Source organism: Aplysia californica, unplaced genomic scaffold, assembly GCF_000002075.1.
Source record: "Aplysia californica isolate F4 #8 unplaced genomic scaffold, AplCal3.0 scaffold00422, whole genome shotgun sequence".
In the NCBI taxonomy this organism is placed as follows: domain Eukaryota; kingdom Metazoa; phylum Mollusca; class Gastropoda; order Aplysiida; family Aplysiidae; genus Aplysia; species Aplysia californica.
Window position 1 is genome coordinate 172,580 of NW_004797692.1, and position 26,514 is coordinate 199,093.

The window sequence follows — 26,514 nt, forward strand, 5'->3', positions numbered from 1 at the left end:
ATCATCATCATCATCATCATCATCATCATCATCATCATCATCATCATCATCATTACTTTTGCAAATTAACTTTAATTTAGATAATATTGAGGAAACGTAAGATCGCACGTAAGATCAGCTGAGAGATACAATTTCATTTGAAAAAGGAAATTTTAAAAACTTGGATTTGATAAGGAAACAACAACCTAAAAATGAAAATAGCCATGCCAAGGGAAGCTATTTTAGGATACATTACTTCTTCTGACATTCTCAAAGAAAGCTCAAGTTCCCGAGTATCTTGTCTTTATGTCGAGACTCATTTTTCCAACCCTACAACAACTTTGCTTTTATGCGTGTAGGGCATAATATGAGATTTTGATTTACACACGTTATTGATCGAAAGGAAGCGGTTAGCCTGAGGGAAAATAACAATGCCACTTCAGACACGAATTATGGAATCATAAAAAATGAAAGAACAATGTTAAGAGAATAAGCTACAGTTTGTTCAAAATTGTAATTTGCCCTCAGGCAGAGAAAAATCTCAAGAGCCTCCGAATTTGGCCTAGAGTTTGACCTTTTCTTTCATCCCAAGTTTTGATCTTCTTTTGGATTGACGATTGGGAAACAATGTACCAGAGACAGATAAAAGCATGTGTGACGACGAGACCAAATCAAACTCTTGTCAATTTATTCATATGCAGTTATTGGTATCTTCTTAAAAAGTGTTCATTTGTCTTGCTTGTGATGAAAAAAAATACCCACTTGTCTTGAAAAGAAGACAAGATCTTTGCGATTAAAGGAGGTCGAGATGGCATGGTTTCAGATGTAACATTTGTGACTAAAGGCCTCCAAAGTTTGGTGACTTCCAAAGCTTGAATGTCTTTGGAAACGGCAAATTTACATTTATTGTGCCTTTTATCAACTTTTCCAGTAAAATCGTTAGGGAGCAATGTGTTTTTAATTGCCGTGATGAATCTCGACTTTCGTCTTCTCTAAGAAAAAGATCCTTAAAAAGTGCAAATGAGCAGACTAAATGTCGGATTTTTCAATTTTACTTTTTTAATGAGCGCGTGGTTTCGCCACCCTGTCACACATATTATCATCATCATCATCCTGTGCAATGTCGACTAGCGTGGGCGATCATGGACCTCCACTTCACTCTGTCTTGCGTTGCAGCAATGATGTCTGTTGTTCTTGCTGTTCCCAGCCATGCTGTCATCTTGTCCAGTATCTTTTCCTTCTGTCTGCCTCTGCCTCTCTTTCCATCAAACTTGCCTGCTGTTACAATATTCTCCAATGCTTCTTTCCGAATTGTGTGTCCGAAGAAATTTGCCTGTCGCTTTCTTATATTCGTCAAAAACTGTCTTCTACAATTTGCACACACACACACACACACACACACACACACCCCCCCCCCCAAAAAAAAAAACACAAAAAAACAACAACTGTGCAACCATTTTCCTGACTATCTTCCACAAAATCGTACTAGAGTGTTGTAATTTGGAAAAGATAAAAGTCATTCCAAAGGAATTTGTTTGACATACAGTTTATAAAGAAGAAACCTGTTTTCGAAAACAGAAATGGCTTTTATAAAAGCCACCTATAAAAGCAAAATGCACAAATTTAAAAGATCTTGTAATTTAAGGAGAGTCATAAATGATCGTTTTTTTCCCTTCCTTTTCTTTTTAAACTCTAATCGTTCCCTCCCTGTAACATTTAAATAATAACAATTCTGTTCTCTTACAGAGTTTTAGAAAATATAATGTTTAATACTGGAACTTCGAGAATTAGTGATCTAATATGTCCTCCTATGGACTCGTCATAATTATTTTAACGCGTCGTTTACATGTTCAGTGGTGGTCAAACACAAACAAAGATCAACTCAACTATGAGTAATCAAAGTTACATACATTGTACACCTTACAGCATGGAGTTGCTTCTTGAGACAGTAGAGTGGCGAGTAAGTCTGCCCAAATAGGTATTTGTGTAGTTAACATCGTGATATGTGAAAATGGGCTTTGCCATGGAATCAAATGTCATACAGGAATGTTCACGCTTTTAAAGACGTTCGAGGAATCATGAACACATTGCGATCCTCTGATTCGTGTCAGCTTTGCGAATAGGAAAATAGTTTAGTTGTAGATGAAGATCTGCTTTGAAAATGTGGGCAGCGAGATGTAGTAAAATCCTTGCTGTAGACATCGTCTACGGATAGACGTCTCATTGGGCTCTTCTTCCGAATTCTGCACCCTGGTGACGTTCTAAGGGGTGCAAACGGTGTGTGTTTGATCTGAAGTGGTCGTTTCGTCTGGGAATGTTTTTGTTCTGTTTCTCTACAGGTCCTAACTGATGGACCATTTCCAACCTTGACATCAAAGACGGCAGTATGGGCACTTTAACATTGTTGCCGTACCTTGTGCGAAACGTACGAAATGACTTAGCGGTGAGGAAATTTTCAATACGAAAAGCTCTCTCCTCGTCCCTAATCTTAACCATGTTCTCAGCAGGCAAAAGAAACTTGAGAAAAACTATCTGCAAACTTCTGTTGGCCTGTTAGACTATTGTAGCTTGCAAAATGGGGAGACCGTTGGGACTTTTAATGGTAGGCCTAATGTGAACTAGTGCGTCGAGCTACAAAAATGAGGACATAGCTCAAATGAGTTGGGATTTTTTACGCCCTATGTAGAGCAAAACTATTCTGTGGAATTATATAAAAAGAATAACGGACAAATTTCTTTTGATTTCCAAGGGAGGTGTGTATGGGAGATTTTAAAAAACCCATCAATTTCAACAAAAGCAGGAGCTAAAAGAACAGAATGACACATTTTTAAGCACCACATACCGTTCTTCTCCCCCCCCCCTCCCCCGACCCCCCGAAAAAAACCTCTTAAGAATAAAAAGGAAATAGCAAACAACGACAAAAGACATACAAAGCTGTCAAAACGACAAATTGCCTTAACAAATGCACATAACAATAACCCCCCCCCCAAAAAAAAAACCCCAAAAAACCCAAAAAAGACATCCACACAAAAAACACAAATGAAGAGACAAGACTCAAACAAAAGCAAGAAAATTTTAAAAAATCATAGAAAAAAAAAATGAAGCAGGACAAAAACAAACATTTGGGGTAGAAATGATAAATAAAAATCCACCCACCAGATTGACTTCTCTGGTCATCTGATTAGTTATATAGGCCAGTTTCTCTCTGCGGGTGACAGGCTTCCCCGCCACCTCTTCGTTGTGATAGAAGCAGTGGTCAGCAAACACTTGACCATGCGAGGAATCCATGGAGAAATGGGACTCACTTCGAGACAGGGTCGGGCTCTGGGGACAGAAGAAATGAGGGATTTGCGGCGTTGGGAATAGTAGGTGTTTGTCTTCAATGGCAATTGTGAATTACTTCGAAGTCTCACTCAACCCTTGTAAGCACATTAGGCTTTTAACTCGTCATAGCAGGCCAGTTTGTTCTTTGCTGAAAACAATGCTGAGACTTATTTTTATTTTTGTTATGGTTATTGGGTTCGTTAGCGTTGTGTTTTTTGCATGAGGTTGTGAATGATTTTATTTGTTGATCAAGAGATGAGCTTTGTAAGATAAAATTCATAAAAGAGTCGGTATTACCTTCCCACTTTCCCCTAACTCACTTATTCCAGAGCCCCACGATTCCTTTCGTCAATTTGCATGGTCATTAGGCCTACTTGTTGAGAATCTCCTCAGGCACAGAAACATCGAAATTCGCCTGTGGTGTGGCAGTTAGACTCTTTGCTGTTTAGCCGCATGTAGAAAACATAATTTCGATTCCCATGTGGGAAAGGTTTTAAAAAAAGTAAAATGCCTCCATCTGTTTGCTGAGACGTTGTATTCTTCTCAGCCAAAGTTAAGATTTTAACAGTATAACGACGTTATGGGCCTAATATGTGTCCGACCAGCAGCAGACCAAAGACAAAGTTTCAACACATGTCAAACCATCATAAACACATCAGAAACATGAATTTGCGTATTTATTACAAAGTAATACATACATATTGTTGCCTGTCGTTTTAAGTTTCAGATGAAGATAACATTTTCTTAAATACACAATGTATTTATAGTAGAGGGTTTTACGGCGCTCGCAACTGCATAAGGTCATATGAGCGCGAGGGACACACCTAATACTTTTAGTTGGTAGGAAATTTTGAATTTTGCCTGGGTGGCCGCCGAAGCCTACTCTTATCGATTTAAGACCACCAGGGGATCTTTAACGTGCGCAACTTGCACACCGGCCCTCCGAGATTTTTCGCCCTTGTCCGAGAAGGCTAGGTGTAGATCTTTCCTACCAGATGATCAGGGGTGTGGCAGAAAGACAGCTGTAAGAAGGAGTCAAGGAGTAGCAGTAGAAAGGCTGCAGAAAGAGTCAGGAGCCCAGAGGAGGGGGCAAAGGAGGTGAGGGGGTGGGGGCAGAAAGAGGAGACGAAAGCAGAAGACAGAATATTGCTAGAGAGCAGGAAAGGAGGTGAAAGGAGACAATGTTAGAGAAGAAAATTTTTATGTCGCTACCTGGATTCGAACCCGGGACCTTTGAATGAGAGGCCAACACCTTAACCTCTCGGCCACGAGAACCTCAGAAGATAACATAATTTAATAATCGGATGTAAATAATAAAATTGAATGACTTTTGTTTAATGTGCCCCGAAACAGCTCAGTCTTCCGGCATTGTTGAATGATCAGAATGAGCGTCCCCGATGGGTGGACGTGCCTCTCTCCAAAGTGGTAACAATAATGATGGGGAGCAGTAAAAAAAAAAAAAGTTTTATCAGAAACAGGCACAAACTGTAATACAGTGTGTAAAGCGTGTAGAGTTTGCTGTAGGGCGGGGTTACACGCTACACAAATGCTAATTATAATTATTATACGAACCATGTTCCTGACGGAGCCCATGTTTATCCTTGACCTTCCAATTCGGTGGTCCTTGTGTACCAGGTCGTCGTAGTGGACAATCCAGGCTTTACTTGACTCTCGCCTTTTCTTAGCGGCCCTGGGAGATAATGTCAAATGTCACAGTGGAGTAAAAATCATGTTTTAAAGAAACAGGAAGCCACCCTCTATTTTTGTTGTAATGGTCTAAAAATGTATTTTTTAACACTAATTCGAACTCTTCGTGTTGCTACTGCTGCTTAGAGGCTATGAAATAGCAACACAAAGAATATAATCGAGTGCAAGTTAATCGCTTTTAAAGCTCGGGCAGACATAATATTTTAGATCTGGTCAGTCTCTATCTTCCCCAAATGTAAAAACTCCATAGGGATCCTGACCCACAAATCTTCAATTTTGAGAAGTTTTCTCTGTAAGGTAGGGTATTTTGAAAAATCCGCTCTTTGGGGTCTCCATTGATAGATGCTTTCTCTGACTATCCGTTATTAAAGTGTGTCGGGAGAGAGAGAGAGAGAGAGAGAGAGAGAGAGAGAGAGAGAGAGAGAGAGAGAGAGAGAGAGAGAGAGAGAGAGAGCGACAGAACCAGGGAGAGAGACAGAGACAGAGAGACTGAGTGAGAGGGAGCGAGGGGGAGAAAAGAGCTTGGGAGGCTGGGTAGGGGGTTGGGGGGGGGGGAGATGTAGCATATCTTCATTCCACTCGAAGGTACAAAGTTCGATTCCTGGTTCATACAAACGCTTTAGAGGGAACATAGGCATGGCACATTGCATAGTAATTTTTTAAAATGTAACATAATAATTTTGTTACACTAATTAATGGTGAAAGAGCATAATGTTCATTCAGTTTACTTTCCCTGATATTTAGGATGGGAGGGGGCGAGAACCAATGCAGAAAAAGGGGAAATGTATTATGTTTCTGTTAATCTTGGTTCTATCTAATATTTATTTCAGTTCTGTGGACCGAATTCTTACCTCCAGTACAGTAGGCTGATGACGAGAGCGATGACGAGAAGGGCGATGACACAGGACACTGCACTTACGATAATGTTTGCTGAAATAGAATTGGGTCATGATTAAGGGTAGGTTTGGGGGGGGGGGGGACCAAAGAACGTAAAATTCTGAGGGGAAAATGTGAATGTCTTTAATCTCAGGACCCAAAAACAGTCACCGGCACTTGTTGTCTAGCAGTTTTGCACCATTACACACAGGAAACCTGATTTCTATTTACAAAAGGGGAATAATTTTAGTTACTATCCCTCTCTGTCTACTGGGGTGTTGTGCTAGTGGTGATTAATATTTCTTTATCCTGATAATGAAACTTGCAGGAAATAAAGTCCATATTTCTAGGACGCTGCGCGTGTCTTTTTGAAACAAAAATCCAATGAGTGTTTTGAACTAAAAAGTTCTTTAAGAGTTAACGACGACAGTTCTTGAATGCGAGAAAAGCTGTGTAAAGAATTTCTCCTGCTGCGCAACAATGCTCCAGTGCACATTGTAGTGAAGATAACTCAGACAGCAGAAAGGTGCGGCAACGACATTCTCTGCCATCTACGCCATTCCCCCTTTGACTTTCTTCTTTTCTGAAAACGGAAAACACAAGCCCAAAGGTCAGCGTTCCCATTATGATGAAGATCTTCTGTGTGTATTGAATGATGTTTTGAATCGCAGATGAGGTCCTGTTACGCTTAATGACTTTTAAATTCAAACAAAAATGGCAAAACTGTGCCAATTTGTAAGTGAACTATGTAGACAAGTAGCACTTTGAATGTTTTTAACGTCTAATTTGCTTCTTTCATAATCAGGGTAAAGAATAATTGAACGCTCTGCGTGTCACATTCAGCCAGGGTTGACACTGGTAGTTACGTACGAAGCAGTTTACCTCCTAAAGTATTTTAGTTATGTCGAAAGGGCGCAAAATGATTTTTACGAATACATTTTGAACACATATCATTTAAAACGAGGAACGTCTGGCCTGGAGGGTAGAGAAAAGGAGAAAGAAGGCAGAGGAAATACGCCTAAATCAATCAATATCGCAGGCCAGTTTTTCCACATACATTCAGTGGGGGGTGGTTGGCAGGTGCTCTGGTGTAGTTTGATCCTTGCTTTCTATCTAATATGTATCATCCTGTTCTTTCCCCTCCTCTTTTTTTGTCTGTTACTCTCTAGTAATACCTCTAATCTTTGGCACTTATACGACCTTGTTGTTTTGCAAGTGCCGTGAAAATCTTACTAAAACTAAAGAACATTTAGAGCGTCTGCAGTTGGGTAATCAATAGCAGCAGAACTAAGGAGTAAAATAAAGCCATGTGGTAGATTCTATTTAGTTCATTTTTCTTATTTGTTTCTATCTGATTATCTTGCTTTCCTCCAGCACAAAATGAGCTGTTATCTTTTTGATGTGTGTTTTTGCTCTTACCCCAACAATGTCAGAGAGACAGCAGCGAAACGATTGATCACATGGAGTATCTTTAAGCAGGTCACGTTGATCCTCGCGATTAAAACAAAAACTAAAAGCAAAACAAACGTTGCACAGTGGCACCCAAACTGTGTTGTTTGTGGTTTTAACTCAAATGTAAGGTTGTTGTTTTTTTTACTTTTGTAAGCACAATAATTTTTTTTAAGGCAAAGAGTTGGCAAAAACTAGAGTATTTTAATCTATAAAAATCCGTTCAACGTTTAGCATTGTGGGCTTCGTCAGGATCATCATCATTATCATTGCTCGTATTTAATCAGATTCCATAGCAACAAAGCGATCACTATTCATGTAATATGTATTGTAATGGTGCCGCGATATGGACCATGTCGAAAAAAGCTGACTCCCAGAAAAAGAAAAGCTAACCAGCTACTGGGGTCGGCTTTGCCAGGGTCCTAGCTGAGCGCATAGATACGTTGAAATGGCTGCGCCGGGCTGCGCCGGGTGGGGGGGGGGGGGGAGGGGGGTGGGGGGCAGCGACTGCTGATATCATTTTACCGGGGAACAGCGACCAGGGAACAGTGACTGGTGTTTTACTATTTTACTATATTTCTTTGTTACAGTTTATCTTTGTGCAATCACCTACAGTACACCTTGACCAGATATGTTTAATTTCGTCTCGATTTTCAAGTTAAAGAAAGGCCTAATTGGATAAAATACTGGCTTTAAAAACGAAGTTTGTTCACTCATACTGTTGTTATGAGATTTGTTGTTGTTGTTGTTTTGTTTTGTTTTGTTTTTGGTGTGTGTGTTGCTGTTTTGTTGTTTTTTTTGGGTACATTTTGTTTTTGATTATTATTAAAAAACCACAGTCTTTAGTTTCTTCTTGATTAAACTTAACTGTTTGCAAAATGATGTCCACAAATATTCTTGGGATTGGTAGATCCCTGCATCTCAATAAAGAGAAAAACAGTGTCTTTAGACCAAGTCGCCATACTGTACTTTGTACAGTGACAGCGCAGTGTGCAGTATGAAGGCCTAGCAGCTGTGACGTCAGATGCACAACGCATTGGGTGACCTCGATACATGACTCTCCAATTCTAAATTGACAATTTAAGGACAACGTTTGCTCAAGTATAGATATATGGCACCAAATCAAGTTCCACAGGAGCCAATTTGCTTATTTTGACAAGCTGATTCCGAAAATCGACGCAATATTTGCCCTACGAAAATTTGCAAAAGGGTAAATGAGCACTACAGGGAACTAAATATAGTATTTATCGACCAGGGGAAAACGTTCGACAGAGTGAACAGAAACAAGCTGTGGAAAGAAGTCGAAAACTATACTGTAAGCGGCCAACTTCTAGATAACATCCGTGCCATTTACGAGAACAACATACGACAGTAAGAACGTCGGAGGGACTTGCAGAATGTTTCGAGAAAACATCCGGAGTAAGACAAGGCTGTGTCCTATCACCACTACTATTTATCATATATATGGGTAACATTACAAAAGAGGCCAACACAGAACCAGACGCCCTAAATGGATTACTCTTCGCTGGTGACCAAAGCCTGGCACACAAAGATGAAAGAAGTCTCCAACACCACACCACCAGAATGTAATAACTCCGACATGAAGATCAACATCAACAAAATAGAGACAATGAAAGTAAGCAGAAAGCCAGGGCCACTCCGGATACACATCAACAACACAAGTCTTAGACAGGTCCAAGAATGTAGGTACCTCGGAAGTATATTCACAGAGGATGGGCGACGGAAAAGAGAAATTGAAACACGAGTACAAAAGGCCAATAATGTTAGTTACCAGCTTACTCCACTACTGAAACATCCTAACACCCCCATGACAACAAAACTCAAAATGACCAACACCATATTCATCCCAACACTCACCTATCAATGCCAAACATGGACCACGAACAAGACATTTAGAGCAAAGAATTACAACATGTGAAATGCGATGCCTTAGAAGAGCAGTAAACAAGACCAGGCGAGACAAAATCAGAAACTCAGTAATCAGAGAAACAGTGGGAAGAAATGATGTTATGCATCACATCCAACACCAAAGAATCAAATGGTTCAGACATCTCATGCGATTACCAACACACCAACCAGCACAACGTGCCTACATGAAAAGTTCGATGGCAACAAGGCTAGAGGGCGACCGAGAAAGACCTGGACAGATGGAGTCCCGGAAAGATTAACCACCCACGGCAACCTCCTGACCCAAGCTCTCCGGCTGCCGACAGAGAGACGTCTCATTCCTCCCGCGACACATAAAAGGGTATAAGCGGTGGATAAAAGTAAACGTAAAAGTAAAGTAAAATTTCGAAAATTAAATCAGTTTTTACCTGCGATAATTATTTCTAAAATTTTGCAAGCAAATTTTAATCCCACACGGTGGCAAACTTCAGAGAGATTTTGCGTCACGGCTCGCCTCTCCCCATTCTGACAATAGGGTTCTAAAGCGAGATAGGCTAATACTGACAACTAATGTAAGCTGTCCTTCCTCGTTGTGACAGGAAACGCAATTTTGTTAAAATACTTTTTTGCGATCTTCTACATCCAGCAAGAAAAAGAGTCATCCGCGAGTCATTTTGTTAATATTGAGAGCTGACGCAGAACTGGCACAAATAAATTGGGAGGGGTGGGGATAGATGTACTATCAAGTGCAATAGCACAAAGAAAGAGAAACTCATCATCATCATCATCATTATCATCATCATCATCATCATTATCATCATCAGTGTCGAAGCGTCTATATAATAAAATGTGAGGCAGCGTTGTGGAATCAGGCTCTCGTCAATTTTTGGGCATGTAGAGTTATTGGTATCGTCTTAAAGCTTGTTTACTTGTCTTTATATGGATGAAAAAAATATCCATTTTTATTGAATACAAGTCGAGATATTTGCCAAAGAAGGAGGTGGGGTTCACCTATTTTCAGAGGTAAAATTAGTGAGAAAATGGTGGCCAAAGATTAGTTATTTCCTTAGCTAATGAGTCTGTGGTAACTAAAAAAAAAAATGTTGTACCTTTAATCAACGTTCTTCAGAACAATCCCCACATAAATGAGTTCTTTAATGGTATGAAAGGTGTTGAGCCAAAAAACAAAAAATTGATAAAAATTCACAAACCTGCTGAAAAATGCAAGTTTCTTCACTTTGATTATTTTGACGAGAGCCTGATTCCACCACGCTGCCTCACAAATATTACTGCTTCCCTTCCTAATCTTGAAAAATCGTTGGAGTCAAATTCACCCATAGACGTAGACCTCGTAAATTAAATGTAAAAAGACGTTCATAACCACCAACAGTATAGTATGCCTAACATTCAAAATTGTTTCATTGCCACATAATACCCTGCTTCACTCCTTTCGGGCTACTCCATAAGCAGTCTCAAGCTTTGATTATGTAAGCTTAAAGAGCGGCTGGAAGAGTCTACCAAAAGAGTTGAAGGTAAAATGTGCACAATACTCAAAATTGTTTCATAGCCACGTAAATATCCTGTTCACCCCTTTCGGGCCACTGTCATAAGCAGTCACAAGCACTGATTAAGTAAGTTAATTTTTACACTAGTCGCGTCTACCTCACATGTGAAGGGGAAGTAACTCCTAATAATGTCACAACTGCTGTGAGTGCTTGTTTTTTTTTGTTCCTCGACTTTTTACTGTCATATAATCAGATCTTGACGAGGATTATGACTTCTGCACTCTGCTCCTGGCCGCGAATAACTGCCAAATTTGAAATCAAACTGATAGTTGTCATGTATTACTTGTAGTATTGGTGTCTCTGCTTTTTGTTCGTGTATTTAGTGCCAGTTTGAATTAATAATATCTTATGAGATACTTTTCAGATTATTTTGGCAGTTGAACCTACAATATGAATTCAGGATTTGTTTTCATTCACAACCCAGTGATGCCGCTTCGGTTTAGATTCTTGTGTGACATCACTGACATTTCTCTCTGATTCCTTGGCTCACTTTGATTACCCTGTCAAACAAGTCAGTCTTTGCCCCTCATCATCATCATCATCATCATCATCATCATCATCATCATCATCATCATCATCATTACTTTTGCAAATTAACTTTAATTTAGATAATATTGAGGAAACGTAAGATCGCACGTAAGATCAGCTGAGAGATACAATTTCATTTGAAAAAGGAAATTTTAAAAACTTGGATTTGATAAGGAAACAACAACCTAAAAATGAAAATAGCCATGCCAAGGGAAGCTATTTTAGGATACATTACTTCTTCTGACATTCTCAAAGAAAGCTCAAGTTCCCGAGTATCTTGTCTTTATGTCGAGACTCATTTTTCCAACCCTACAACAACTTTGCTTTTATGCGTGTAGGGCATAATATGAGATTTTGATTTACACACGTTATTGATCGAAAGGAAGCGGTTAGCCTGAGGGAAAATAACAATGCCACTTCAGACACGAATTATGGAATCATAAAAAATGAAAGAACAATGTTAAGAGAATAAGCTACAGTTTGTTCAAAATTGTAATTTGCCCTCAGGCAGAGAAAAATCTCAAGAGCCTCCGAATTTGGCCTAGAGTTTGACCTTTTCTTTCATCCCAAGTTTTGATCTTCTTTTGGATTGACGATTGGGAAACAATGTACCAGAGACAGATAAAAGCATGTGTGACGACGAGACCAAATCAAACTCTTGTCAATTTATTCATATGCAGTTATTGGTATCTTCTTAAAAAGTGTTCATTTGTCTTGCTTGTGATGAAAAAAAATACCCACTTGTCTTGAAAAGAAGACAAGATCTTTGCGATTAAAGGAGGTCGAGATGGCATGGTTTCAGATGTAACATTTGTGACTAAAGGCCTCCAAAGTTTGGTGACTTCCAAAGCTTGAATGTCTTTGGAAACGGCAAATTTACATTTATTGTGCCTTTTATCAACTTTTCCAGTAAAATCGTTAGGGAGCAATGTGTTTTTAATTGCCGTGATGAATCTCGACTTTCGTCTTCTCTAAGAAAAAGATCCTTAAAAAGTGCAAATGAGCAGACTAAATGTCGGATTTTTCAATTTTACTTTTTTAATGAGCGCGTGGTTTCGCCACCCTGTCACACATATTATCATCATCATCATCCTGTGCAATGTCGACTAGCGTGGGCGATCATGGACCTCCACTTCACTCTGTCTTGCGTTGCAGCAATGATGTCTGTTGTTCTTGCTGCTCCTAGCCATGCTGTCATCTTGTCCAGTATCTTTTCCTTCTGTCTGCCTCTGCCTCTCTTTCCATCAAACTTGCCTGCTGTTACAATATTCTCCAATGCTTCTTTCCGAATTGTGTGTCCGAAGAAATTTGCCTGTCGCTTTCTTATATTCGTCAAAAACTGTCTTCTACAATTTGCACACATATACACATATACATACACATATACCCCCCCCCCCAAAAAAAAAAACACAAAAAAACAACAACTGTGCAACTATTTTCCTGACTATCTTCCACAAAATCGTACTAGAGTGTTGTAATTGGGAAAAGATAAAAGTCATTACAAAGGAATTTGTTTGACATACAGTTTATAAAGAAGAAACCTGTTTTCGAAAACAGAAATGGCTTTTATAAAAGCCACCTATAAAAGCAAAATGCACAAATTTAAAAGATCTTGTAATTTAAGGAGAGTCATAAATGATCGTTTTTTTCCCTTCCTTTTCTTTTTAAACTCTAATCGTTCCCTCCCTGTAACATTTAAATAATAACAATTCTGTTCTCTTACAGAGTTTTAGAAAATATAATGTTTAATACTGGAACTTCGAGAATTAGTGATCTAATATGTCCTCCTATGGACTCGTCATAATTATTTTAACGCGTCGTTTACATGTTCAGTGGTGGTCAAACACAAACAAAGATCAACTCAACTATGAGTAATCAAAGTTACATACATTGTACACCTTACAGCATGGAGTTGCTTCTTGAGACAGTAGAGTGGCGAGTAAGTCTGCCCAAATAGGTATTTGTGTAGTTAACATCGTGATATGTGAAAATGGGCTTTGCCATGGAATCAAATGTCATACAGGAATGTTCACGCTTTTAAAGACGTTCGAGGAATCATGAACACATTGCGATCCTCTGATTCGTGTCAGCTTTGCGAATAGGAAAATAGTTTAGTTGTAGATGAAGATCTGCTTTGAAAATGTGGGCAGCGAGATGTAGTAAAATCCTTGCTGTAGACATCGTCTACGGATAGACGTCTCATTGGGCTCTTCTTCCGAATTCTGCACCCTGGTGACGTTCTAAGGGGTGCAAACGGTGTGTGTTTGATCTGAAGTGGTCGTTTCGTCTGGGAATGTTTTTGTTCTGTTTCTCTACAGGTCCTAACTGATGGACCATTTCCAACCTTGACATCAAAGACGGCAGTATGGGCACTTTAACATTGTTGCCGTACCTTGTGCGAAACGTACGAAATGACTTAGCGGTGAGGAAATTTTCAATACGAAAAGCTCTCTCCTCGTCCCTAATCTTAACCATGTTCTCAGCAGGCAAAAGAAACTTGAGAAAAACTATCTGCAAACTTCTGTTGGCCTGTTAGACTATTGTAGCTTGCAAAATGGGGAGACCGTTGGGACTTTTAATGGTAGGCCTAATGTGAACTAGTGCGTCGAGCTACAAAAATGAGGACATAGCTCAAATGAGTTGGGATTTTTTACGCCCTATGTAGAGCAAAACTATTCTGTGGAATTATATAAAAAGAATAACGGACAAATTTCTTTTGATTTCCAATTATTTTGTACAAATTTTAAAACGTAAAACTTCAGCGTGTGTTTGGGGGGGGGGGGGGTATTTACATAAAAGTTGTATAGTTGTTGTTTTATTATCATTCTGTGTATTACAGAAGGAAGATAAAATGTCTTTCTGCAAGTTGGCCTTTGCCATGCTCAGCGAGACTTGTGAAACTTCCCTGAGTGAGTATATTTTCCATACGGGTAAAAACAGCACTGGCTGTGGTGCTGTACTACTGCTGATGTAGGAAGAAAACAAAGACTAACAGCGTGAATTTGAACCAGTTTTCTTTTCATAAAGACAAAAGAAAATTACTTCGACATCACAGGTTTAGATCATTTTTGTGTCATTGTTTCAGTATTTTGTTAACGATACAAGAAAGCTTACGTTTAGAAGTTCAAAGAGGGACTCAACTGAAAGCCATGAGAATGATCTACAAAAAGTGTTATAGAAGTCTTTAAACGTTCCAAAGCAGACTATGAGCGTAACAGCAAAAGTAGACGTGTTTATTGCTGAGGAGATGATACTGTCTGATTGATAGAGAAATATACAGACAAAGAGACAGGGTAATAATCAGATAAACGAAAATGGGTTTCAAAGGATGAATAGATAGAGAGATAGATGGATAGATTGATAGACAGGTAGATAGATAGATAGATAGATAGATAGATAGATAGATAGATAGATAGATAGATAGATAGATAGATAGATAGATAGATAGTGTGTCAGAAAAATAGGAAAACAGGCGAACTGAACTGTAAACATACAGACGGACAGAGATAGAGAGAGAAGAATTTTAAAAAAGACGAAGATGAGAGGGCTAAGAGCCTGTCCGTGTCTACGTGCGAGGATGTTTTAGAGCCGGTATGGCGAGACACTCCGGGAGGCTTGGTATAACAGCTTTATCGTGTGACTTGTCGTTAGCACTAGGCAGCACGAAGAGCCTCCTATTCTAACTCCTGCTCATTGGCTCTTTTAAGGAGGATAAAGAAGTAAGAAATGAAAAAAATGATGGCGCAGTCAATGAACAAGAACCAACCATTAACGGCTTAGATGGATAGAATTCTTTCATCTCTATCTAAAACACATTGTTGTCTAAATGACAAGGAATGGAAAATAAATCGGGGAAGGAAACATCAGCATTCATGAAAATCAGGCTGATAAAAAGAATAAGAAAAGCAACTGATTGGTTTCAAACGTAAAAAACATCCCGCTTTTTCTCAAATCATTCCCCGTCTCTTGGCAAAAGCAACCTTGGAAAATAATAAATACAACAGTAGTTAGTTTCAATTTATTATCAGCAACCCCCCCCCCCCCTCCAAAAACAAACAAACAACCGGTTACCAATATTGTATAGCAACTTCCTCATTTCACATTTTCCCCGTAGTTTTGAGGTAGTTAGTTTTCACTGTTTTATCTGTATTCGTTCAATAATTAAGTATTTTGGGATGAAAAATGTTTTCAATTAAATGTACTTGACACTTCACCTATTGAGATTGCGGAAGTAGGCAAATAAGTTTGATTAAACACATAACAATTATATAGAAATTAGAAGACTGAATGGGGACAAAATCTTCTCTTTTTTTTGGGGGGGGGCATTGTATATGTCCACCACTCCCTTGTTTTTGTTTGAAGAAATGTGTTGAGGCATAGGGAAACTATGAACTTGTAAGTACAAAGCTATACCCCTTTCTGTGATACGCACATTTTCGGAATCTGTAACTTCGGCAGATTATTGGAACTTTCAAGAAATTAGAAAATAAATTGCCGCTCTCGTTTGATGTAAAAATTCAAAGAAAACAACCCAATAACAGTTGAAAATTGTGAAAAAAGCTAACTTTGAAAAATAAGGTAAGAAATAATAATTATAGTCATTTGCTCTATTGATTACTTAGTATTCGCTTCCCTCTCAATAGAATCATATTCCGTGTCTTATCCAAATAGTTTCAATTTCAACCTATTGTTAACTGTAAAGCCAGTGGGGTAAGAAAAAAGCTTTCGAAATAGAGATGGCAAGAGGAAACATAATATACAAATTGAATCAGTGTACGAATATTCTATTGAAAACATTAATACACAAAACACAGTTTAGATGCATCATTCAACCCTTGCACAATCCATTCTAAAAGTAACAGCCCGAATAAACCTTCCCTCAGATTTAATGACGTTTTCGATTATCATATCTTCATGTGAGCACGACGCTCAAACAGATGCATTGTCTGCTTATCAGCATGCTTATCAGCATTTTTTACCTCTACGAATTGCAATACCTGATCAATATTTCAATCGGGTGCAAGTAAATTGAGATGGACATGAACAACATTTTTTTTTCAACTATGGCACTAACTCAAGGCCACCCTACATAATATAATGTATAAGAATAAATTGTAGAACAGGGACAGGGTGACCCAACAAAGAAAAGAGTGAGAGCAGAATACCTGGACTCTCACACATTGTTATTGATAACATTCACATTCCAATTCGTTTGAGGATTTTGACACTAGAGATAGAGCAATCGTCGACGTCGCCTCTTCAAATATTATTTACGCAATATCATGAATAATAATATAATGAACATAAACTTTTTCTATCCCATTCGTGTGCGTAAAAACGTAGGTAAAGGTATAGCCCAACACACCTTTAAATGAGAGCAACATGATGATCGAAATAACGTGTCGGAGCCCGCAATACATTTAGGTCGTTTTAGAACACGCTCGCAGTCAGCCTGTTCAAGATTTAGGACATTGGAAACCACTTGGTAATCTAATTAGTGACAAGATTCAAAGGCATTTTTTCTACAGAAAATCATTCTATATTGTAACTCATTGAATTTTTCTCCTTCTCGTTCATCTCTTAAAGGGTATCCAAGTCTCTTGTGCGAAGGCTGCTGTTCGTCAAAGGTTCTCCAGGCCTCCAGATAGGTTCGGGGCTCTCTGCCTAGTCTCGGGCCAATATTTACGTCTAATGTTCATTGAACTGACTTCCAGGGTAAGGGGTACATCTGACGGTTTAAACAAAGATGGAAACGGGGTTGTTTCTTCATATTGATTACCGTATCTTTCTTTTAAAACAATGCTGTTTTCGAAAGTCGACGGGTAAAACAATCTGACCTATTGTTTACAGAAAAAACTCATTTCAGACCTAAAAGCTGATAGATTTATCAAAAAAACAAATAAGCGAAACAGCAGTCCAACCTGTCCACAAATGTCACTCAAGATCATTTTAAAAAAATAATATTATTATGTTACAGACTGGTGGCCGCTGTGCACAGGATCTGCATTATGATCCTTTGCTAGAACTAGCAAAGTCAGCAGAGGCTTTACAACCTCAAATGTTTATAATATCTGTCCATTTCATTCCCATCAGATATATAATCTATCCCAATCCTAATTTGATTACACGCATACACACACAGTCTGAAGACTGGTAAAGGGAAATTTTGTAGCATTGAGCAGGTTTTGAGGCCGACGGGTCGCAAACATGACAGACAGTGGCTGCATTGTATTGGGGCAGCTATGGACAGGTTGAAATACAGTTAAAACGCAAAGGTATCGAACAACAGTGACCCTAAGTAGAGATGGCTGCTATTGAAAAGTGACAGCTAAGGCCGGTTTAAATGTAATACTTACCCATGTTTCGAAAGCTAACTGGATCCACACAGTAAGAAAGCTTTGTGAAATTCCCAGATGTACGAAAGTTCTCAATTTACATGTTCACCATAGCTTTTGGATGTGAAATAACTGATTCTTCATTGTTATTAAATGGTCAGTTTTGATCACCTGAAAGCAAACGTGTCCGTTCCAAAAGAAATAAACAATTTGAGAATCATATCGTATCTGTGCAAGATCCCTATTAGTTCTAATTCCTGGGGCACTGCGGGAATATTTATCTTCCTCTAACCACATACCTGTCCTGAAAGTAAATGTTTCTTCTTTGATATGCTTACAGTATGGATTTTCTTGGCTATAAAAGTGCAATAAACAAATCTAACGTCTAACCACAGCAGTAAAGTGTTAAATTGGAACGTCTACAATAATATTATCAAAACTCAGGACATGATGAGTCCAGAGCAAACTCAAACTACTCTACACATTATACTAGCAAAGACTTTCATGATTTGCTGTATAAATACGAATAAATAAGCCTTCATCTCCAGCCCCGACCCACCAACCCATCCAGTTTTGCGACTCTCCCCACGTAATATAAAACATATCCCCGCGAGCTTCATTTTTTTCCACATTCTACACATCCTCTATCTTATTTTCCTAAACATGTTTGCTACATTTTGTCAAAATAAATACTCCCCAAATGTTACCATATTATGCAAAGCGCCAAAGGGCGTACCCACTTTTGACCCAACGGCAAACGTTAGTAAAGGTGCCACGAACTTGAGCATCAAGATAACGACAACAAACAATCAACGCAAACACAAAAGTGTTTGTATGTTCTAGGGGTATGTCTTTCATAATTGGCAGTGTTCTATGGATTCCTTAGAATACTAACATGAACAAAAGCCTAAAGTAAAAACTGGAGATTCGTGGTTTACCTACCCCCAAGGGGGTTCTAGAAATTTCTGTCTCCTTTGAATATCAATGATGTTGCCATTAACAAAATAAATTAATTAACGGTAAGTAGAAGTAAATGCTAGCTCTAAACAATAACGCCAAAGACCAATCCAACAAATTTTATCATTATCCGTAATCATGACAATTTACCGAAAGGGAAGCAATTTTGACAATGGACGAAATGACCCTATTTCAACAGATATAATTATACTTCTCGTATTCTTAGAACTGCTCAGACTGGGGTGTGCGGTTGGTGTGCAATAATCAGGCCTTTTTTCTGTTACACGCCGAAGACATGAGCTGGATTACCTCATGGGGAAGTGCAACTCTCCCCGTTATCGAGTTTTTCGAAACTCTCTCTCTCTCTCTCTCTCTCTCTCTCTCTCTCTCTCTCTCTCTCTCTCTCTCTCTCTCTCTCTCTCTCTCTCTGCAGGGGTGTTGGTTGTATCTTACTCAACCTGGGTTCGAACTGACAGCAGACAGCGTCAAAGTAGCCCAACTAAAACATAAAACATTATTATCTAAAACGTATCGACGGGGCGCACAACCAGGGGCGGTTTGCCCACAGAGCCCGGCCGTGAACTGCCGCCCAATAATTTTAGCGCACACAACACACCCAAAGAGACGATAAAATAACCTTTAACAGCAGTAATAGCAAAAAAACCCCCACATAAAACAACATAGAATCCCGTGAGCAGGCTAATGTGGCGCAGCTTGAAAGAACTCGACAAATATGTTGAAGTTCAAGCTTCGGTCGAGTTCAGTCAGACACGATTTTTTTCTAGTCCTTTCTAGGTAGCAGGGTTTTTTTTCAGCTCAGTGCCCAAATCTGGGGTCATAATTTCTGCTTTTGAATCAGCCTGGTAGTGTCTGTTAAGGCTATGCACTCCTCGCGATTTAACTTTTAAAAAACTCGCAAAAAAAAATATTTTACATAAAAACAAACCATATTATCTTATCTGACCTGATCATATCTGTTTTGGATAAAAAGCAGTTGGTACGAGCGCTAACGAACTGCTTGGTCTGATGTCGATGTCTCCAGGTGATCATCGCTGATTATAATAGATAAGCACCGCTATTACAGTATCGGGTCATCATTAAATCACATAATATAATAAACAGCGACCGAAGAGGTGAAGACTAATCGATTGGCGATCCCTGAGGCGTGTCTTTGGGCAAAACGTATTACCCTAGAACTGAAACGTTTTGTCTTGCAAAAGGGGGAGTACGTATCTGACAATATGTTTGCATTGAATAGCGTAACCGTTTATTATGACGCCCCCTCACCCCCCCCCAAACACACACATACTTACATACACTCACCTACACAAACATACACTTACAAACAAACACACACATATACACACACGCACACACAAACACACACACATACACATAAGCCCCGCTAAATTATGTACTGGTTGGCCCTGTCAGACATGATCGAAGCAGCCTCTTTCCTAAATTAATTATCTTATTCTGATGAAAGGGGTATAAGGCGTTTGCAATTACAGATAGCGTCACAATCGGTACTAAAACAACACTACTTGCTGTACCCTTTCATTGGAGTAAGACCAAGACGAATAATGTAGGAGGGTGGCTGTTAGGGCAATGTATGCCAGGTCCCTTCAGACACTTATCAATAGTTTCGTGAGCTAGGACAGAATTAAGAAAAGCTGGAAGTATTAGTTGCCACTAGAGTCAGAATCAACAAATTCTATTGAAAATTGACTGAGCAGTGATAGACTCCGTTATACGCCACAATGTCAAATAATATATAACATATTGCAATGTTGCAGAGTCTTATAACAAGCTGAGTGGGTACTAAGCAGCAGAAATAAGCATGTCAGGATAATCTTTTTTTAAAGAGGATGTTCCCCAACAACACTGTGTTGCAAAAAATCTCTTACACCATTCTTCCAAGTGCAATAACTCATTTGCTATTCAATATAGCCGAATAAAACTAGGTGCATTTGATCTTCATTCATGTTTTGCAAACAAGGCATGAAAAGAATTGGCCATTGTCTTTCTTTATTTAATGGAGATAATTTTATTCACAATGACCAGTGCAAATCCTAATCAAAGTTTGCGCAGTATTACGTGTGGCCTCTTCCAGCTTGATTTACTTCTACAAAACGTCTGCTCATGACTAAATAAGTGTCGTAATGGTTGCCTGAGGACTCTTCTACAATCCTTATGAAGTGTAGCCTTCAATTCCAGACGAGTTTGCACGGGGTGTGTCCGGTTTCTAATTCTCTAGTCAAGGTCATCTTACAATTGTTCTGTTGGGATAAGATTTGTTGATCTTGCAGGCCAGTCCAGAACAATGATTTGACGAGTTAGAAGGAGTTTTGACTGGTCATGGCCGCATGGGGTTAGGAGTTGTCTTGTTGGCATATTCCACCATCCGCGCCATGTAGGAAAGGACACGAGGATGACAAATTTTGTCCCCCCACCGTCTTCCTTTAAGGTTGCTTTGAATAGGGACCAAATGTACACGACGAAGAGCAGAGATTCCACCCCACACCGTCACACTTCCACCACAGAATCGGTCCACTTGGCAGGCATTGACTTTGCGATATCGCTATCCTCTTCTTTTAAACGTCTTTTCTCTTTGATCAATGTGACGAGTTAAAAACCTGGACCATTGCTGAATAGAACACTATTCCAACGTCTTTGGTTCCATCGCCAGTGGTTTTGCGCTCAAGTTTGGAGACTTCTTCAATGAATCAGGGTTAGAATGGCTCCACATAAAAGACAACATCGCGTAATCCATGATCACGTAAATGTCTAATAATTGTTTTAAAATAGCCCAAAGTACCTGGCAGTCTGTGCACATAGTTGGAACAGGTTTCAAACGTCGGTGTTGACAAAAGCCCAACATAGATGTCGAGTTATTCCCTTGGCCTGTCTTGGACAATTCTAGTTGTGTTAAAACGTTTATTCAAGCGTTAGATGGTGGTTTTTCTGCACACATTTGCGTGTCTGCAACAGCAGAAAACGCAATGCCATAATTAATTATACACTGAGCGCGTTCACGTTCTGCATTTGTCAGTTTTGCTACTTTGAAAACTTTGAAAATAGGTCAACAAATGACTCAGATGTTAAAAGCACTTATTTTTACAGCGTGTAAAATGTGTTTGCACTTTGTCGGTGTTATTCAAAACATACTTTGTGTGTAGAATGCGTTGGTGTCCAAGTACATCGTGAGAAAACAGTACTAAGACTTTGCCCACATACTACTTCCGGTGTATTTATCTGGTCTCCACATGCATGAGGAGTCTCATAAGTCTCACAAGCCATACTTTCTTTTCATTTTTGCTGCAATTCTTACGCTGTAATGAACATAATCGAATAATAATGGTTGTGAAATAACTTTTGAAACACAGTATCGATTAAACAAAAAGAATGAGAGATGCTGTGGCAATAGGAAGTCGAGCGGAGAAAGTAAGTGGCGCGTTGACAATATACAGGAAAAAACGTTTTAGCTAACGATTGTAGAAGGACAAGCCTACTTAAGCGAGTCTGAGTATCACGTCTCCACTTGAATTTTGTTCTGGTGGCGGCTGAAGCCTACTCTTATCGATTTTAGACCCCCAAGGGATCTTTAACGTGCGCAATTTGTACACGAGACCTCCGAGATTTTTCGCCCTGGTCCGAGAAGGCTAGGTGTACATCTTTCCAACAAGAAGATCAGATGTGTGGCTGAAAGACAGCAGCAAGAAGGGGTCAAGCAGTAGCCGTAGAAATGCTGCAGAAAGAGTCAGGAGCCCAGGGGTGGAGGCAGAAATTGGAGACGAAAGCAGACGACAGAACATTGCTAAAGAGCAGGAAAGGAGGGGAAAAGGGAAAATTTTAGAGGGACATTTTTTTTTCAGTTGCGACCCGGATTCGAACCCTGGACCTTTGAATGACAGGCGAACACCTTATCCTTTAGGCCGCGGGAGCCCCCCTTCTCCATATTGTGTACGATGTGGCAGAGTGATATCCATATCTGCCTTTGATCAAAATTATTGCAGGCAGGCGAGGGATAACTATTCACTTACTTTCTCTTGTTTCAACAAACTCGGGGCTCTGATCTAGTTTTTTCTGCGTAGCTGATCGATTCAAGTTAAAGAATGTTTACCTTCAAAAACCAGCCATGAAACATGTATGAATTTTAAAAAATTAAATGATGAATTATGAATAGATTAATGAGCAATAACAACAACAAAAACAACAACGATAACAACTAAAACTATAACAACAAAGAAAGATCAGAATCAGCCATGACTTGGAATTAAAACAAAAACAACCAAACAAACATATTATACGGCAGAACCTCGAAGATTGGATCAAACTGTGTTGTATTTACCCAGTCGCAGGAATGTAAAAATAAAATCGCAAGCCGTTCAAAGAATGTTAATACATATTATATTATAATACATAATATTTGGGTAAAAGCGTACTTGTGCTGTATTTCCACAATTTACCATTCTCTGTGAGGCTAACGTAAGGGTATCTGCGACGTCATACGCGAAATATAATTTTTTTAATGAATGATTCAGAATGGAGGGTTTGCTCTGTTTATCCTTCTCAGATATTTACATGCGAGTCTAGAAGTTGGATGACCAACAGAAACTAAATCCCATTCATAACGATTTAAAAACGGGATGTGTGTGCTATAGTCAATAAAAGGTTGCACTCAGATTAGCTATGTAAATGGTAAACTGTGAATTATTACTTTTTATAGTTATGCATTGTAATTCACATTCTTTAAAGAGAAGTCCGAGATTCTTCAGAAGAAGGGTAGGTTCATGAATAAAGATACTCACTCTTGTTTTCGCAGAGGGTTCCATCCCAACCACACTCGGGCCTTCCAAACGGGATTCTGATCACTCCCCCAGGCCACTTCACCGTCTTGTTGGTTAGCTCCAGACTTTGGCCCCTGGAAGATTTCTAGTATTAGTAAGGGTTTAACGGCACTTGCAACACAATAAGGTTACATAAGAGCTGAAGATTAGAGGTGTTAAAAGAGAGTGACGAGCACAAAGAGGAGTAGGAGAGATAGAGACGATAAACGTTTGATAAAAATGAAGGGGCAGACTACACCAGAGAAATTGCCAAGCTTCCACCTCTGGAACAAGTCTACACGAAAAGCATCATGAGGCAATCCGAAAAGCTGCATACCGAAAAATGTAATCAGATTTTGTCGTGTTGGTTGATTTTTTGTGTTATCGGTCAAGACACGAACTCAAGGCGCAAATTTTTTACACAAGCGGAGAAGATAGTTTACGAATATGTCGATAAACTCCAAACTATGTGCCCTGGTTAAAAAATAATAAATAACGCAGGGGAAAAATATAACAGACACCTAGTTCGCATGAATTGCAGAATCTCACCTCTTTCAGGCGTATACATAAAAATCACAATGAGACAATCCAAACGTTACTTTCAACCGTTTGCTTTTTGCGCTAATGTAACACTTTACAAAACATAAAAGTACAATTTGGCAAAGTGGTTAAAAAAAGAAAAAAAAAGAAAATGTAACAACTGCGTGAGACTGGTCCAAAATGTGGCCCCAGCCAGATGTATACACTATAATAATAATAATAATAATAATAATAATAATAATAATAATAATAATAATAATAATAATAATAATAATAATAATAATAATAATAATAATAATAATAATAATAATAATAATAATAATAATAATAATAATAATAATAATAAAATAACAATAATAATAATAATAACAACAATAATAATAATAACAACAATAATAATAACAACAATAATAATGATGATAATAATAATAATAATAATAATAATAATAATAATAATAATTATAATTATAAATAGCACTTGTACGGTGCATATCCACGCTCGACAGCAAGCTCTGAAGCGCTTTACACTATATTATGCGACATGAGACATCAGGAAGCGTTACGTGCAACCGTTTGTGTATTTATCGTTACCGTAATACTTTACTAATCATTAATGGAAAACATTGCAAAGTGGTTATAGCTGTTGTTGTTTTTTTTATAGTAGAGGGTTTTACGGCGCTCGAAACTGCATAAGGTCATATGAGCGCCAAGGGGTGGGTGTCAACAGAAAAGTCTTTAAAGGGAGTCACACTTAGACTGCTCACCTCTCTAGCTTCAACAGCATAAAGTTTTCTTCGACTATCAAGGCATCCCGGAAATAGCAGGTCACAAGAGAGTGACAAACATACAAAAGAAGTAGAGGAAAATGACAATAGTAAGGATCAGGAAAGAAAAAGCAGCAGTTCTCTGTTGTAGATCAGGCACAGTTATGAGCGTGACTTGAGTCAGCCCATTTTCAATTCTACTATGCTTGAACGAGAAATGTCTCCTCTTTGGGAATGGCCTAAAGACACTACAGTCAGTGGTTAGAATAAACAAGGAAGAAAGGAAAAAGATTAAGGATGCCTCAAAAAATTATTCAGAAACAAGGTTATTTGGTGCATTGAATAAAGAAAAAAAAAAAAGGTAATGACTCAGAAACGATGCACCAAAGTAAATCTTACTATTATTAATAATAGATAGCATTAAAAACGTGCAAACTCCCGCTAAAAAGCAAGCTCTATGTGCTTTAAAATCTACATTATTACCTCCGCAGACCCGACAGCATTCTGAAACAATCTCAGCTTCCTGTGAACCGTACAGTGCAAGCAGAGGTATCATTTAAGGCGCTAAATCACTAAAATACTGACAAGATCGTTCGCTGTCTATGACCAGGTACCATTCACATCTGGGTGAAGTGAGGAAAATTCCATATTTTCAAGGACACAACTTCGGGTCTGCGGCTCGAATCCCCCTAACCCGCAGCGTCACGATTACGAGTCGGTACTATTATATACATGTAAGGTATCACAGTAATGTTGAGCATAAAACTATTACAATAACTATCACAGATTCAGTTTTTAAAATGCAAACAAATCATAACAACCTTCAACTATACAGGAGATCGATTATTTTCCTTATGAATTGAAGATTTCCATACCTCCCGGGGCAGTGCCACTGACTGAAGTGTCTTTAGGCCATTCCCAAAGGGGGGACATTTCTCGTTCAAGCATAGTAGAATTGTAAATAAGCTGACTCAAGTCACGCTCATAACTGTGCCTTATCTACAACAGGGAACTGCTGCTTTTTCTTTCCTGATCCTTACTATTGTCATTTTCCTCTACTTCTTCTGTATGTTTGTCACTCTCCAGTGACCTGCTATTTTGGGGTGCCTTGATAGTCGAAGCAGACCTTGTGCTGTTGAAGCTAGAGAGGTGAGCAGTCTAAGTCTGATTCCCTGTAAAGACTTCTCTGTTCACACCCACCCTTGGCGCTCATATGACCTTATGCAGTTGCGAGCGCCGTAAAACCCTCTACTATAAAAAAGAAGATTTCCACGAGGTGTTTTTGGTTGTTTACAGTTATTGTTTGTTGGTTGGTTGTTGTGGTTTTTTTGGTTAACTTTTTTATGCTTACAACAACAACAACAACAAAAACAACAACAACAACAACAACAACAACAACAACAACAACAACAACAACAACAACATCAAAAGCAACAAACACAACAACAATAACAACGAAAACGTTGAGAAAATTCATTCCATTTGCTCATAAATGTTATCTTGTCAAATTTAAGAAGGATACAGCAAAAAACATTAGATTGATAGCAATTAGTATTGCGTTTTCTCTCCCTTGAAGGAGATCGGCAGACACGTTTTCGTTTTTGCGCTTATCTACCTAATGAGATAGCGCATTCCAATTTCCCAAAAAGTAAAACTATTTAGAAGAGAAAGAGGTTAAAAGGGAGAGTGTGTGTGCGTGTGTGTGTGTGTGTGTGTGCGTGTGTGTGTGTGTGTGTGTGTGTGTGTGTGTGTG

General features: G+C 38.8%; 1 long non-coding RNA gene across 1 annotated transcript; it reads right to left on the reverse strand.

Moving 5' to 3' along the window:
* Positions 1-3,142: 3,142 nt before the first annotated feature.
* Positions 3,143-24,083, reverse strand: LOC118478215. The gene is made up of 4 exons (XR_004858898.1): positions 23,440-24,083; positions 5,862-5,940; positions 4,876-4,993; positions 3,143-3,303 (listed from the first exon to the last, which is right to left on the reverse strand). It is a non-coding gene; the product is annotated as an uncharacterized LOC118478215 (long non-coding RNA).
* Positions 24,084-26,514: the final 2,431 nt, after the last annotated feature.